General features: G+C 37.2%; 1 pseudogene; it reads right to left on the bottom strand.

The window, feature by feature from the left end:
* Nucleotides 1-39: 39 nt before the first annotated feature.
* Nucleotides 40-417, bottom strand: LOC149237151 (aquaporin PIP2-2 pseudogene; annotated as a pseudogene).
* Between the last annotated feature and the right edge of the window lie 14,980 nt (nt 418-15,397).

Raw genomic sequence — 15,397 nt, 5'->3', positions numbered from 1 at the left:
ACTGTAATGTGCTAGAAAGCGGTCCTTTAGGGTTTCCTTTTATATTGCCAAAGTGGTAGGCTGGCTACGGAAGGATCCCAAATGCTTCGACCCGCCAGCCCTCAGAACGTATTGGTGATACGCTGCAGCAACCGCAGCTCCAACAAGGGGACCAATCCAGAATATCCAGAGGTCGTCCCAGGATTTTTGATGGCCGTAAATCACAGCGGGCCCAAAGCTCCTGGCAGGGTTGATGCCTGTGCCTGTGATGGGAATGGTTGCCAAATGGACCAAGAATACAGCAAACCCAATTGGAAGCGGAGCCAAAACAGGGATATGTGAATCGCAGGCGTTGCGCTTGGGATCTGCTGCAGAGAAGACAGTGTAAACCAAGACGAACGTTCCTATTGACGAATATATGCTATACACTTGTAGCATTGGTATATTATTCTTGGATATATCAATATATGTTATAGGTAATCAAATTGCATGTTAAATTTACAATGGTGGCTTTGGGCACATGTTTTTCGCAGCTCGTGGTATTAGAGCCCATGGATTACATGTGGTGAAGCTTTTAAAATGCTTGAAAATTCTTCATTATAATGTCCTTGGTGAAGATATTTGGGTGCTTGACTAGTATTAAACCATAATATAATTGGGTCAAGAGGCCCATTTTACAACCTAGTATGAGGGTGATGTGTAAGTATGTCCTTATTTCCAATAAATAATAATAAAAATAGAAAAAAATATTATATCATCCCTAAACCAAAATGAAAATAATAACACGAATAAAAAAAAATACAATACAATTATCTCATGTGTTTAATAGTTATTTTATAATATACATTAAATTTAAATGAATCGTAAATTTACCTAACAAAATTTTTTACCCCATTAAATTCTAAATTAGATAAAAATTTTAAAAACTTTACTTTTTACTAAAGGCAATGTCATTTCTTAAATCAAAGTAAAAAAGTTAATTCACACAAAGAATCGAAAATCTTTTAATATTTGTTTTAATTAAATATTTGTAAAATAATTCTTTAAAAAGAAAACGATATATTTCCACGTCAAAATTATAATATATGGAAATATTAATTTGATTTAGTTTTATTATAAATTTTGTTACCATGCCATATAAAAAACATCATTATATATAATATTACTATATTAATACTCATATTAATATTATTATAAAATCTAATATTAATATATTATAATATCAATATTATTAAATTTAATAACATTGTATTAAGACAATAGTAAAATTAATATAATATAAAAAGTGCTATATTATAATATATCATTATACATAAGAGATGGAATAACAAAGACAAAGGGAGAGAGGTAAATAGATAGGTTGAGTGAGACAAAGGGAGAGAGAGGAAGGATGAGAGAGAGGAGGAGAGAGGGAGAAATAGAGAGATGGAGTTGGGAGGAGAGAGAGGGAGGGAAGAAGAGAGACATAAAGATGGAACAATGGGGAGAGAGATAGAGGGAGTTACAAAGAAAAGATGGAGAAAGCATGTGTATGTTTGGGGGTGGGATAGAGAGACAAATAAGGAGATATGTAGAAAAGGGGGGAGAGAAGGAGAGATAAGCAGAGAGGCATAGAGATAGTGACATAGCTCGAGCATGAAGAGAGAGAGAGAGAGAGGGAGGTGGAAGAGAAAAGGGAGAGGGGAAGGAAGAGAGTGAGCACGTGAGAGAGAGAAGGAGATAGGAAGGGAGAGAGAGGGGGAGGTAAGAAGAAACGTGTTGCAGAGGCTCTGAAACCCTCCAAATTTTGGCCTACACTTGAATTTTGGAGCCTACTGTGGATCCTGTGATCAATCATTCCTTAGTCACTTATTAGCATGCTGATGATTTCAAGCTCCGTTCTTCGATCTTAAGAGTCATTCACGCTTTTATATTTATATAGTATGTGTCATCTTCAAGCATGGGGATTATTGCTTGTCATGCAAAGGGAAGTGTGTTTTTCTTCAAGGGGAAAGCCTTGTGAAAATGGGTTTTTCTCATCATATAAACATGTTTTGCACTCATTTCCAAAGTTTCACGGACTATTGCAAAAGTTTCGCCTTTATCATCACAAAGTCTATCATCGTAGCTACACTTATCGTAAGCTACCACAAATGTTGTTTCATTAAGAGAAATATGTTTTCATATGTTCTAGATGGTCTATGTTGTATCACTAAGTCTTCAAGTGTTTTCCCGTAGTCAAGTTCTATCACTGTTCACATCGGTTCCACTAATCCCACACTTAGCCAAATTCCAAAGGTTTCCTAACAATCTATCCTCATTGAGCCTTTCTAAACTGCACAATTCACATATCCATCCCCCAAGCCTTTTCCTTGCCTACTCGAACTATGTAATGCATAGAAATCCCAGCCTCCCTTGGCATCCAAAACTGTGCAGATTATTTCTCCAATGTCCTTCCCTCAGCCGGAACTCAATATCTCCAGAAAATGTGTAGTCATGTCCCTTAAGAATCTTAGCTCCTTAGTCCCCCTTGCCTCGTGAAACTAAACAGATTTATCCTCCCAGGGCCTTATCCCACAACAACCATTGCTTGCTTAAACTGCGTAATTTTGTCTCTCAATCACCACTGCACAATTCTTTCCCTCTGTATGGGCTAAGCTCTGCACTGCCTAGTCTCGAAGATCAAGAGTGACCCTTGGCTGCTTGAGCTACACAATTGCACAGTCACTGGCCTTCTCCCCTTACCTGTCCATAAGTCCCAACCCAGTTTATGAATCCAATTGAAACATCCTAAACTAGGGGTTTATCACATTTATATCGTCTTATCATGAGTAGATTACAGATATAGGAATTATACCACGCCATGAAAAGATGACGAAGAAGGATATTAACAAGGATGACATGATAAATGACTCTCAAGGAGCTGAGGAGAAAAGAAATTTATCAGATAATAAGACCAAGGAACCTTGGGTATGATAGAAGGTCGAGACAACATGCAAACTCCATGTTATGCATAAACCTTTGGAGGGTCAGTATGGAAAAAAAGGAAAATATTTTTCTGAAATAGACCTCTTAGTGTAGCATGAAGGATTTCTTATTGTTCTTGTATCATTATGTCTTCAACGACATGTATGTTAGAAAGCACTAAAAGTCATTCCATGTATTTTCTCTTACTGTTTTTCTCCCTTTCACTTGTTCAATTAACTATCGTCTTTCAGCATGTTTGACCATTAGGTCATGTTTACGAACCTTCATGATGGTTTCAAAGGTTTATCTTTGTGTATACGAGTTTTCCTAGCCATGTAAACACCTGTCACACTCATACACAACGTCTTGAGAACTATGACACAATTGTCATCATAGTCGTCTTGAAGTTTATTCCGAGTGTCGCATGTGTGATTTCTTGTTGTGAGACAGCCACTTAGAGGGTAACGCTTTTCTTTTTTTTTCGATCATCTATGCTTGTAGTGTCATTGAAGTATGTTAAGTGTGTGATCATAGTTTGATTTCATCATGAGTCCATCTTTTCCCTCACACCTAACCATTTTCAGAAATCTTCTCGACCAGGAAACTCAGCTTCACTAGACCTCGACTGAGTTGCACACTCCACAATATCAAACCTTAATTATGTGACCCTTTTGACGGGAATTGCATAGTGCATAGTCACTGTCCTCTAGGGTAGTTTTACTATGCAATTCTAGAGTTCAGCAACCTTCCTTGACTACTAGAATTGTGTAGCAGTTCCATCCAATGAGGCTTAAATTACGCATTTCACACTTTCAGTCCTCAATATTTTCCCTTCCCTACTTGTATCCCGTAGTGCGAAGAGAGCCTAGCCTCCACTGGCCTCCAAAACTATGCAGAGGTGTCCTATACTATCCTCCCTCAACCAAAGTCCATTGTCCTCAAGAACTACGTAGATTTGATCTCCACCCCTCTCTGTTAACCAGTCCTCCTTGCCCCTAGAACTTGTGCAGATCTGTCTCCGAGGGTCTTATCTCGTATCAGCCACTATCTTCCTGAATTGCTCAACCTTGACCCCTAGTGGCCACTACGCAATTTTTCTCCCTAATGGGGACTATGATGTAAAGTTCTTTAGTTAATCCTCAGCTTTACTCTACGTAGTCTCAATGATCAAACCCTCTCCTTATCACCTGGAACTGCAGAATGTGTAGTTATTGTGCCCTCTCTCCAAACTTATTACTTTTCCTTGGCTCAGTTCATGGATAACAATCCATCATCTTAGTCTAAGGAGATTTTGGATTGATGTCGTCCTGTCATGAGTGAATTGTAGGAACAGGTCCACTCTGAAGTCATGGAGAGATGATGAAGAAGCAAAAGTAGGAGGGAAGCATGCCTAGAGACTCACTTGTAGCTAAACGTATGATTGAAGCTATCAAGAACAAGAAAAGGGACACAAGTTTGCAACCATCAACCAAGACCGAAGATCATTAAATACCCCGCACCATCAATCTATGCGGAGGAGAAGAGAAAGCACATCCAAGAACACATCTATCACTCAAAAACAATAGCGGCTTGACACTGCCACATCATCAAGCTAGTCCATGTCAACAATGTCGTGTCAAGTCATGTCAAGAGTTTTCATATGCCACATCAATAGTGTGGTCCATGTATTTCTAAATCAATTGTATTGTAAAGTGAGAGTCCGATGGACACATAAGAGTATCAAGAGTCATGTAAGTTGAAAATTCATAAGAAGTTGAACAGTCATGAGGGTAGTCAAAGAGTCATAATGGGTAGGCATCACCCTTGGTTGTATATGCCCCCTAATTGTATTAGCAAAGGAATTTTCACCTTGGCTCCTCCCAGGAAGTGGCTACAATGTCCCACTACTAGGGCTAGTGATGTACAATGTAAATATGTGCCTTGGAATTTTTTCTTAATTAGAGAAGCCTTTTCGTACCATCACATTTCCATTCATGACCTATGGATGTTTGTAAGACTATTCTGTTAACATTTCTATTTCATGTTTGTTTTCACATGTACTAAGATAGTTGAACTATTTCAATTGTTTTAGTACCTATCTTGTTGGGAATGTGTTGTAATGGTTGTCACTTTGTGTCATCCTTGTGGACTATTCCATAGGATACTAAATAAACCTTTCCTTACTTATTGGTTATAATAATAATCACATGCATTGTGGACTATTTTGTTGGATGTTAGACATATCCTCCCTTTTTCATTGGTTGTAGCAAATCTCACGTTAGTTGTGGACTATTCCAGTAGATGTTGGATAATCCTTTCTAGTTGATGTGTGTCTCTTCCTGGGTGGTACTATTAACTCTCACTTCGAATCTCTCTTTTCTCTCCCCTTTTGGAGTAAAATAACCTAGACACATTTTCACTGCACACCCACGAGGCACACTCACCTTGTTGTTTGAAGACACCATTACATTACTCTCCTATGCTGACAGCTAGAGCCAAGGAAGATCTTTGTATATTTTGAAATCATACCTTTATACCGGATGGGACTCCTACACCAGACGGTGTTAGGTCTAATTGGGACTTCATATTTGGGAGATCTTGTTGGTTGACATATTTCCAGCACCATCAAAAAAATGGTGCTAGAAGAAGGGACAAATGACAAGTTTTGTCGGTTGAGTCTCATTTCAATCTCTTATTTAAAATGGATCTTCCAAAAATCATAATCTTAGGAGGTTTACTAAAGATCTTAATTGTACCATCCATGTGGAAGTTATTAATGACCTGTCTAAATTTAAGTTCGATTGTGAGGTTGAATCAAATTTTCGTGAACATCTGTTTCAAGTTGTCTGTCTTTGCTTTTGTCATGGCATACATTCTAAATATTTCATGTCTAGATTACCTACCCTCACATTTGAAGGTTGTGTTAGTCAATGTTGACCCATTACTTCTATCCATTCATTCGACCAGATTGTCAGGAAGATTTATAAAACCATTGATAAGTATAACCAAAAATATCTTTTTGAAATAATTATTCATTTAAGAATGAAGCCTAATGAATATCCTGAGGATCTTTCTAATCAATACCTTCACCTTTTTTGCAAAATCCTTGAAAAATAGTTGAACTGGTATTTCTTGAAACAAGAGTTTAAACACTTGGTTCATATCTCCTTAAATGGTGAGCGTGAACCTCCGGTTTTACATTCTTCCAAAACTTTTGATCCTTGTCCTCCTCCTTTTACAGTCCCAATGTGGGTGCCTCCTTGCATTAATTGTAAAACTAGGAAATTTGCAAATGAAATCTCCAATCCATCTTCTCATTCTTCTCCCACTTTAATGAACGAAATTCCAGAATGACTCATGAAGCCTCCAATGAATACTCACTCCTCCATTTTGCAAGAGAAGGTCACCATTCATAACTCTAATATTAAGGTTGATCTAGATTTTTGTTATCCTTTATATTCTTCACATCCTGACTCTTTGTACAATGACTCATTTGATCAATTTTCTTCACCATCTAGTTCTTCATATTCACTTGATTCTCAAGTTTCCGGCTCAAATTGCGATCACGTATAAGGTAGTCACATTACTCAATTAAAGGATTGGAAAGGTGAGGACACTTTCAATTCTTCCTCTCTGTTTCAAAATCTTTTGTGTCAAAACAATGAGTTTCCATTCTTGAATAACTCTCAATCTGCTAATCTGATTGGAAAATCCAGTACAATCAATTATGTCAATCAACTCCTAGCCTTGTTCAATAATCATTCCAATGATGATAACTCTATTTCTGTATGTTATGGTGAATGCCCAAGAACATCATATGATCTTTCGGTTTCTCATGAAGATTTCAATTTAGATCTAGAATCTACTTCGGTCAAGGAAGATGTTCATATTGAAACTTCCCCTTCACCTTACTCTTCCTTGTGCCCTACCATTCACAACACATCCACTTGTGAAGGAGATAGTCCATGCTCCTCAATTTCTTCATCTCAGGATTTACCCCCTCGATTGACACAAGGCAGTGAGGTTGTCCATGTTGAAATTGAAAACAATCAAAGCATAAAGAACTCTTCCCACCCCTCATCATCTCTTATTTTGTATGAAGACAACTCTTAAAATCAAATTTCTCATGAGATATTACCAATTTATTTATCTTTGAATGTGCTATCAAAAGAGCCACTCCTATTGAGTAATCTGATTGTTGAAGTTCAAAATTCCACAAGAATCATACTTATCTAATTTATCCCTTTATGGTGAGCTCCTAGGTCTTCTTGTGCATTTGATGTTGCAAATTTGTCCTCTCATCCCACCAGAATTCTCATTGAATGATAATGAATGCACAAGTTGTCAGATGAATCAAGTTCTTCTTCATTCACAATGCCTCAATTGGTCTCATGCATTCGTTGTGCTAGCATCCTTTTTAAACTCTTTTGATGACTATGATTCTTGTACAATTTTTCACCAATTGTAGGAAGGTGGTTTGTCATATATGGCTCACAAAGAACTTGTTTCAATTGTTTAGAGCATTCGCAAGATTGTTAATATTTATTTTTCTTTGTTTATTATAAACCAGGGATATTATGCTTCAATCATATCAACTGACCAATTCTCCATCTTTGGTTACTGCCATTTGGCTTATCATTTTCCCATCCACACATCTAATGACAAATTTTTCACACCCTTTGGTCTTCATTATTCAACATCTCTCTATTCAGATTTTTGTCAAGCAAGTGAGGCACTTTGGCCTTCGTTGATGGTTATGGAAAGTCCTCGTTTTCCTGCCATGATTGTTGAGAATGGTTATAGATGTTTTCCTTTACAAGAGTCCGATCGTGATCCTACTTCTCGGATTGAAAATTCGTCATTTCCAATATTACAGGGTTTTCTAGAGGGCCACCTTTTGTATGTTAGGTTAGCAGTAAGATTAGCTACATTGTTAGATTTCCAGTTCTTACACTCATCCTGCACTCATTTCTGTAGTATGTCCCCGTTTCCTTATTCTTATTCTACATCAGGTTTTCTTTAACCATTTTGTTTTCTTGTAGTCTTGTTTCATTTCCATGTTGTGTGTTTCTTTCTTATTGTCTTGTTTTCCTTTCTTGTTGAGTTTTATTTTTCTTTCTACATGCAAATAAGTGTAATGCCTAGACCTGTTTTGGATTTTACTATGTCTTTGGCCAAACTATAAAGAGCCTTGTGACACTTCAACATTTGGCTAGTCATGTTTCCATCTTCCTTGTAATTGGTTGTATCTTTTGGACGATGAAGTTCTCACGGAAAATATGATCCTTCTATAACGAGAGATTTGGTCCAACCATGAACATGTGTCTAGTCTGGGAACCTCATGCCTATATTCATTTTTCTTCTTTGGTGTTTTCAAGCTTATCCAACTAGTAGAAATGACGAAGGGAAAAATAGAAACGAGAAAACCTAAAACAGAGGTCTTTATATGCTTATCCAAAGTAACAAGCTCTCCTTCTCTCAATAAGTTGGGATCCCTCTTTTGCCCCAAAATAAATAAGTGTCAATGAACAGTTCTCTTTCAACATGGAAAATTTTAGGGGCTAATATTTGCAAGTGGGCTAATTTTCCATGGGTTTCTAGAAAAAAGATTCATCAATTTCCATTTTTCTCTAAAAATGATGCACCCAAATTTTATATTATAAAATTAATTTGCCTTAAAAATTCCAAAAATTGTATAAGGACTATATATAAAATTATTAGAAATTTGCGAATATATCAACAAACGTTTTATAATTATCAATTTGGCGACTAGTAAGATTCACGAAGGTTTCTAAACTTTAAGATAAATTTTCGTACTTAAAATTTTCCTTGTCTTTAAATAAATAAATAAATGCAAAAGAAGAGAAAGGATTCCTTTGTAAAAAGGTGAAGCATGCAACTCCTCTGGGGTACTGTCCCGGCTTGTTCATAATGGAGAAATGCTTGTGTTCCTGAATGACTCTGTCGCAATACTATCTAGGCCTTGTGGCAGCAGAGTAACACTAGAGATGAAAAAATATACTCTAAAAAATCTTATGCTCGCAAGCTAAACTACCCTCCCGAATTCAAAACATTGTGATCTGGCTAAATCTTATGCTATGATCAACTAAGAAGGTAAAAATGGGACCATGTCTACCCATGGGGTAAGTGGAGAAGCCAAAGTAATCTGCCCGATGAATCATACTCCCCGAAGGACTAAGGCCTTGCACTAAAATTAACCAAGACAAAGAAGCTAGAATTCAACTAGTGTGTCGCTAAGTGTTGTAGTGACTGCAACACCCTCCAAAGTTTTGGCCTACACCTAATTTTTTGAGCCTATTGTGCATCATGTGATCAATCGTTCCTTATTTTCTTATTGGTAAGTTGATGATTTCAAGCTCCCTTCTTCGATCTTAAGAGTCGTTCACGCTTTTATCTTTCTATAGTATGTGTCATCTTCGGACATGGGGATTATCGCTTTTCATGCAAAGGGAAGTTTGTTTTTCTCAAAGGGTGAATCCTTGTGAAAATGGGTTGTTCTCATCATATAGAAATGTTTTTCACTCATTTCCAAATTTTCATGCATTATCACACAAGTGTCGCCTTTATCCTGACAAATTCTATTATCGCAGATGCACTTGTCACCATCTGCCACAAATGTTGTTGCATTAAGCGAAGTATGTTTTCATATATTCTGGATGATCTATGTTGTATCACTAATTGCTTAAGTGTGTTATTGTATTCAAGTTATATCAGTGTTCACATTAGTTCCACTACTCTCAGTCTTAACAAAATCCCAGAGGTTTCCTAACAACCTAACCACATCCAACCATTCTAAATTGCAAACTTTGCATCTGCAACCTTCAAGCCCTTTTCTTACCTAATGGAACTGCATAATGTGCAGAAATCCCAACCTCCCTTGCCATCCAAAACTACATGGATGCTTCCTCTAGTGTCCTTCCCTTAGTTGGAACTCACTATCTCTAGAAACTATGCAACTTTGTCCCTTAATCCTTTCAACTACCAAGTCCCCCTTCTCTCCACAAAACTGTGTAGTTATCTCCTCCGAGGGCCTTATGCTACAACATCCACTTCCTCCTTAAATGATGAAATTTTGTCTCTCAGTGGCCATTGCAAAATTATTTCCCTTAGTGAGGACTCCGTAGAAATTTCCCTCAGTCTGGCCTGAGTTGTGTGTTGCGTAGTCTCAGTGATCAAGCTTGACCCTTGGCTGCTTGAACTACAAAATTTTGTAGTCACTAGACCTTCTCCACTGACCTATCACTAAGTCCCAACCCATTTTATGAATGCAAGTGTAGTATCCTAGATTACAGGTTTATCATACTCATATTGTCTTGTCATTACTAGATTATAGAGATAGGAATCATACCAGACTATGACAAGATGATGAAGAAGGATATTAAGAAGGATGACATGCTAGATGAATCTCCAGCAATTAAAAATAAAGGATAGTTATAAGATAAGAAGACCAAGGAACCTTATGTATGAAAGAAGATCGGGACCGCATGAATGCTCCATCTTATGCATAACCCTTTGGAGGGTAGGTACGGAAAAAAAACAAATATTTTTTTGAAATACGCCTCTTAGTATAGAATGAAGGATTTCTTATGATTGTCACATCATTATTTCTTCAATGACATGTATGGTTGCAGGCACTGAAATTCATTCCATGTGTTTCCTCTAAGTGCTTTACTCCCTTTCGTTTGTTCAACCAATTGTCTTATTTTGGCATGTTTGACCATTATGTCAAGTTTGTGAACCTTCCTGCTCATTTCAAAGGTTTATCTTTGTTTATACGAGTTTTCATATCCATTTAAAAACCTTTCACACTCATACACAATGCCTTGATATTTGCCACACAAGTGTCGTCATGATCATCCTTAAGTCTATCCCAAGTGTCACACTTGTCGTGAGAAAGTCACTCAAAGGGTAATGCTTTTCTTGTTGTTCCAATGGTTTGTGGTTGTAGTGTCATGGAAGTATGCTAAGCTTTGATGATAGTTTGATTTCATCACATGTCCATCCTTTCCCTCACACTTAACCATTTTCAGAAATCTTCTCAACCGAGAAACTCAGCTTCACCTGGTACCGACTGAGTTGCACATTGTGCAGTCTCAACCCTCAATGGTGTGACCTTATTGATTGGAAATTTGTAGTGAACAATCATTGTCCTCTAGGGAAGTTGCACTGTGAAATTCCAGAGTTAGGCAACCTTCCTTGACTCCTACAATTACGCAGTAGTTCCTTGTAGTCCATCTTGAACTAAGAATTTTGCACTTTCATTCCTAAATCTTTTCCTTTTCCTATTGGAATCCCATAGTGCGTAGATAGACCAACCTCCCTTGGCCTCTAGAACTGCACATAGGTGTCGCCAAGTGTCCTCCCTTAGCCCGATCTCACTATCCTCAAGAACTACAAAAATTTTTCCTCCATGCCTCTCTGCTGACAAGTTCTTGTTTCCTCTAGAAATTTTGTAGATATCTCTCTGAAGGTTTCATCTTGCATGAGACACTACCTTCTCGATCTGTGTAATCCTGACTCCTAGTGGACACTACGCAATTTTTCTCCCCAGTGAGGATTGTGCTGGAAAGTTCCTCAGTCAAGCTTGAGCTATGCTTTGCACAATATCAATGATCAAGCCCTCTCCTTGTCACCTAGCAATATACAATGCGCAGTTACTGGACCCTCTTTCCTAGCCTGTTACTTATCCCGGGCTTAGTTCATGGATAACAATGCATCATGTTAGACTAGGGAGTTTTCATATTCATTTCGTCCCATCATGAGTGAATTGTAGGAATAGGTACACTCTCAAGTCATGGAAAGATAATGAAGAAGGAAAAGTAGAAGCGAAGCATGCCTAGAGACTCACTTGTAGCTAAACAAATGAGTGAACTATCAAGAACAAGCAAAGGGACACAAGTTTGCAACCACCACCCAAGACATAAGATCATTGAAGACCCCACACCATCAAGCTATGCAGAGGAGAAGAGAAACCATGTCCAAGAACACATCTATCACTCAGTAACAATAGCGGCTTGACATTACCACATCATCAAGCCAATCCATGTCATCAATGTCATCTCAAGTCATGTCAGGAGTTTTAATATGCCACATCACTATTGTGGGTCATGTATATTGTAAATCAATTGCATTGTAAAGTGAGATTCCAGTGGAAACATAAGAATATGAAGAGTCATGTAAGTTGAAAAATCATAGGAAGTTTAACAATCAGGAGGGTAGTCAAATACTCATAAGGGGTAGCCATCACCCTTCGTTATATATCCCCCCTCATTATATGAGCAAATCAATTTTCACCTTGGCTCCTCTAGCAAAACATAGAGAGGTTCAGTTAGTTCTTTAAGGATTAAGGAGTGGCTCCAATGTCCCACTACTAGGGCTAGTTATGTACAATATAAATATGTGTCTTGGAAATTTCTCTTAATTACAAAAGCCTTTTTAGGCTACCATGTTTCCATGCATGACTTAAGGATGTTTGTAAGACTATTTTGTGCACATTTATATTTCATATTTGTTCTCACATGTACTAAGATAGTTGGACTATTTCGATTATGATAGTGCTTATCTTCTTGGGAATGTGTTGTAATTATTTTCACTATTGTCTCATCCTTGTGGACTATTTTGCATGATACTAGACAAACCTTTCCTTACTTATCGGTTATAATGACTGCCACATCTGCTGTGAACTATTCCGCTGGATGCTAGATGAATCTTCCCTTGTTCATTGGTTGTAATAAGTATTGCATCCATTGTGGAATATTATGTTGGATGTTTGGAATGCATTTATGGTTGATGTGTTTCTCTTCCGATGTGGTACTATTACCTCTCACTTAGAGGCTCACTTTTCTCCCCCATTTTCTAGTAAGATAACCTAGACACATTTGCACTGCACACTCACCAAGAACACTCACCTTGATGTTTGAAGACACCATTTTATTACTCTCCCATGCTGGCAGCTAAACTCAAGGAAGATATTTGAGCATTTGGCAACCGAGAATTTATACCCAATGAGACTCCTACACCAAATGGTGTGATGTCTAATTGGGACTTCATATAGGGGAGATCCCCTTAGTTGATGGATTTCCAACACCCTCAACATAAGGCATAGAGAGAGAAAGTTGGAGAGAGAGAGTGTGTGTGATAAGGGAGATCGAGAGGGGGAGAGATGAGAACATAAGGGAAGAGAGATAGAAGGGGGAGAGAGGGAAGGAAGAGGAAGAGAAAGAGGGAGAAGAATAGGGATGAAGAGATAGATAGATATGAAGAAATAGTGTGTATGTTTTCTGTGTGATATAGAGAGAAAAAATAGAGACAAAGGGAGATAGAGATATAAATGAAAGGTGAAGAGATGGAAGAAGAGAGAGAGATAGATAGATATGTAGAGAGAGAACATGTTTGTTTGTGTGGGTGAGATAGAGAGACAAATAAGGGGATATGGAGTGAGATAGAGATATAGACAATGGGGGAGAGAGGGAACTAGATGCATTGATTTCAGCTTAGATGGTGATTTCTAATCACATTTGATTACTTTCACTAAAGCGGATAAACTAAAGTAGAGGGTAGAGGAGGAAGGGAGAGAGATAAAAGGAGAGGAGTGGGAGAGGGAAAGAAAGGTAAGAGACAAAGAGGGAGACATAAATATTTAGGGGGGGGAGGGGGAGAGAGAGAAGGAGAGAGGGAGGGGGATTGTGATAGCGTTGGAGGGCATAGAGAGAGAGAGAGATGTGGGGAGAGGGGGGGGGTAAGAGATAAAGGGAGAGAGAGGGAGGTAAGAGAGAAAGGGAGAGAGAGGGAGGTAAGAGAGAAAGGGAGAGAGAGGAAGGAATAGAGAGAGGAATTGAGAGATAGGAGGGACAAGGAGATGGAGTTGGAAGGGGAGAGAGAGAGGGAAGAAGAAAGACGTATAGAGAGAAAAGTGGAGAGAGAGAGGGACTGACAAGGGAGAGAAAAAAGTAGAGAGAGAGTGTGTATGTTTGGGGGTGAGATAGAGAGACAAAGAAGGAGATATGGAGTAGAGAGGAAGGAATAGAGAGAGGAATTGAGAGATAGGAGGGACAAGGAGATGGAGTTGGAAGGGGAGAGAGAGAGGGAAGAAGAAAGACGTATAGAGAGAAAAGTGGAGAGAGAGAGGGACTGACAAGGGAGAGAAAAAAGTAGAGAGAGAGTGTGTATGTTTGGGGGTGAGATAGAGAGACAAAGAAGGAGATATGGAGTGATATATATATATATATATATATATATATATATATATATATATATATATATATATGGAAAGGCGAGAGAGGGAAGATGATTTCTAGCACTAAATGCATTGATTTTAGTGTAGATGGTGATTTCTAATCCTATTTTATTTCTTCCACTAGATGCATTGCTTTTAGTGTAGATGTTTTCTAATTCTATTTAATTGCCTGCACTGGATGCATTGGTTTTAGTGTAGATCTTGATTTTTAATTCTATTTGATTGCTTGCACTAGATGCATTGATTTCAGTGTAGATGTTTATTTCTAATTATATTTGGTTTCTTACACTAGATGCATTGAGTTTACTGTAGATATTGGTTCTTAATCCTATTTGGTTTTTTTTATTAGATGCATTCATTTACTATAGATGTTATTTTCTAATCCTATTTTATTTATTGCATTAGATGCTTTGATTTCAGTGTACATGTTTCTTTCTAATCCTATTTGATTGCTTGCATAAAATGTATTTATTTCAAAGTAGATGTTGATTTCTGATGTGATGTAACTGGATGTATGATGGTAAATTGAGTTTAACGTCATTGGATTATTATTATGATTGGTTTCAGTATGAGCACAAAAAAATTATTGACAGCTTGCATTGAGTTTTGTGTTCTAATAATTCAACCTATTAATATTAGAGAGAAAGATACAGAAGGTATGATGTTTACTACAATAACTTGATTTAAACATTTGAATGACTTACGATTTCAATGACTCTCTTCATATAATCAATATGGAAAGATCGAAAAATAAACAAGGGTGTAAATAAAAATAGTTTGATATTGATCACAAAAAATACTATTTTGAATTGACTACATTCTTATTATTCATGTTTTTAGCCATTCAACACTATTACATTGTAACTTTGCATTCAAAATTCGTATTTCATCATATTTCATCATTAAAGTTATTAACAATATTTATCATCTCAACAGACTAACATAATTAAACAAATGTAAAAATAAAACTACATTTCAAGATATATTTAGTAACACGTGTAGGGGCACTATTAAGAATTAAGTAGTTGTCAAAAGTTACGATACCTAAAATAAATGAAATGGATGTGAAATATCAATCCTCCTACAACTATTGACAAGATTTTCTCACTTCGTCATCACCAACTAATTAATAATAGACAATTACATAGACATAGAAATATAACACAACAACTATAACATTCACAAACATTGCAATCCAAATCTAAACACATAAAAACACAAACCACTGAAAGCATC

This window comes from Pinus tabuliformis, chromosome 8 (genome assembly GCF_031772625.1).
Source record: "Pinus tabuliformis cultivar Carrire ecotype Pingquan chromosome 8, CPIR1, whole genome shotgun sequence".
Lineage (NCBI taxonomy): Eukaryota > Viridiplantae > Streptophyta > Pinopsida > Pinales > Pinaceae > Pinus > Pinus tabuliformis.
This window is presented reverse-complemented; position numbering and strand designations above follow the sequence as displayed.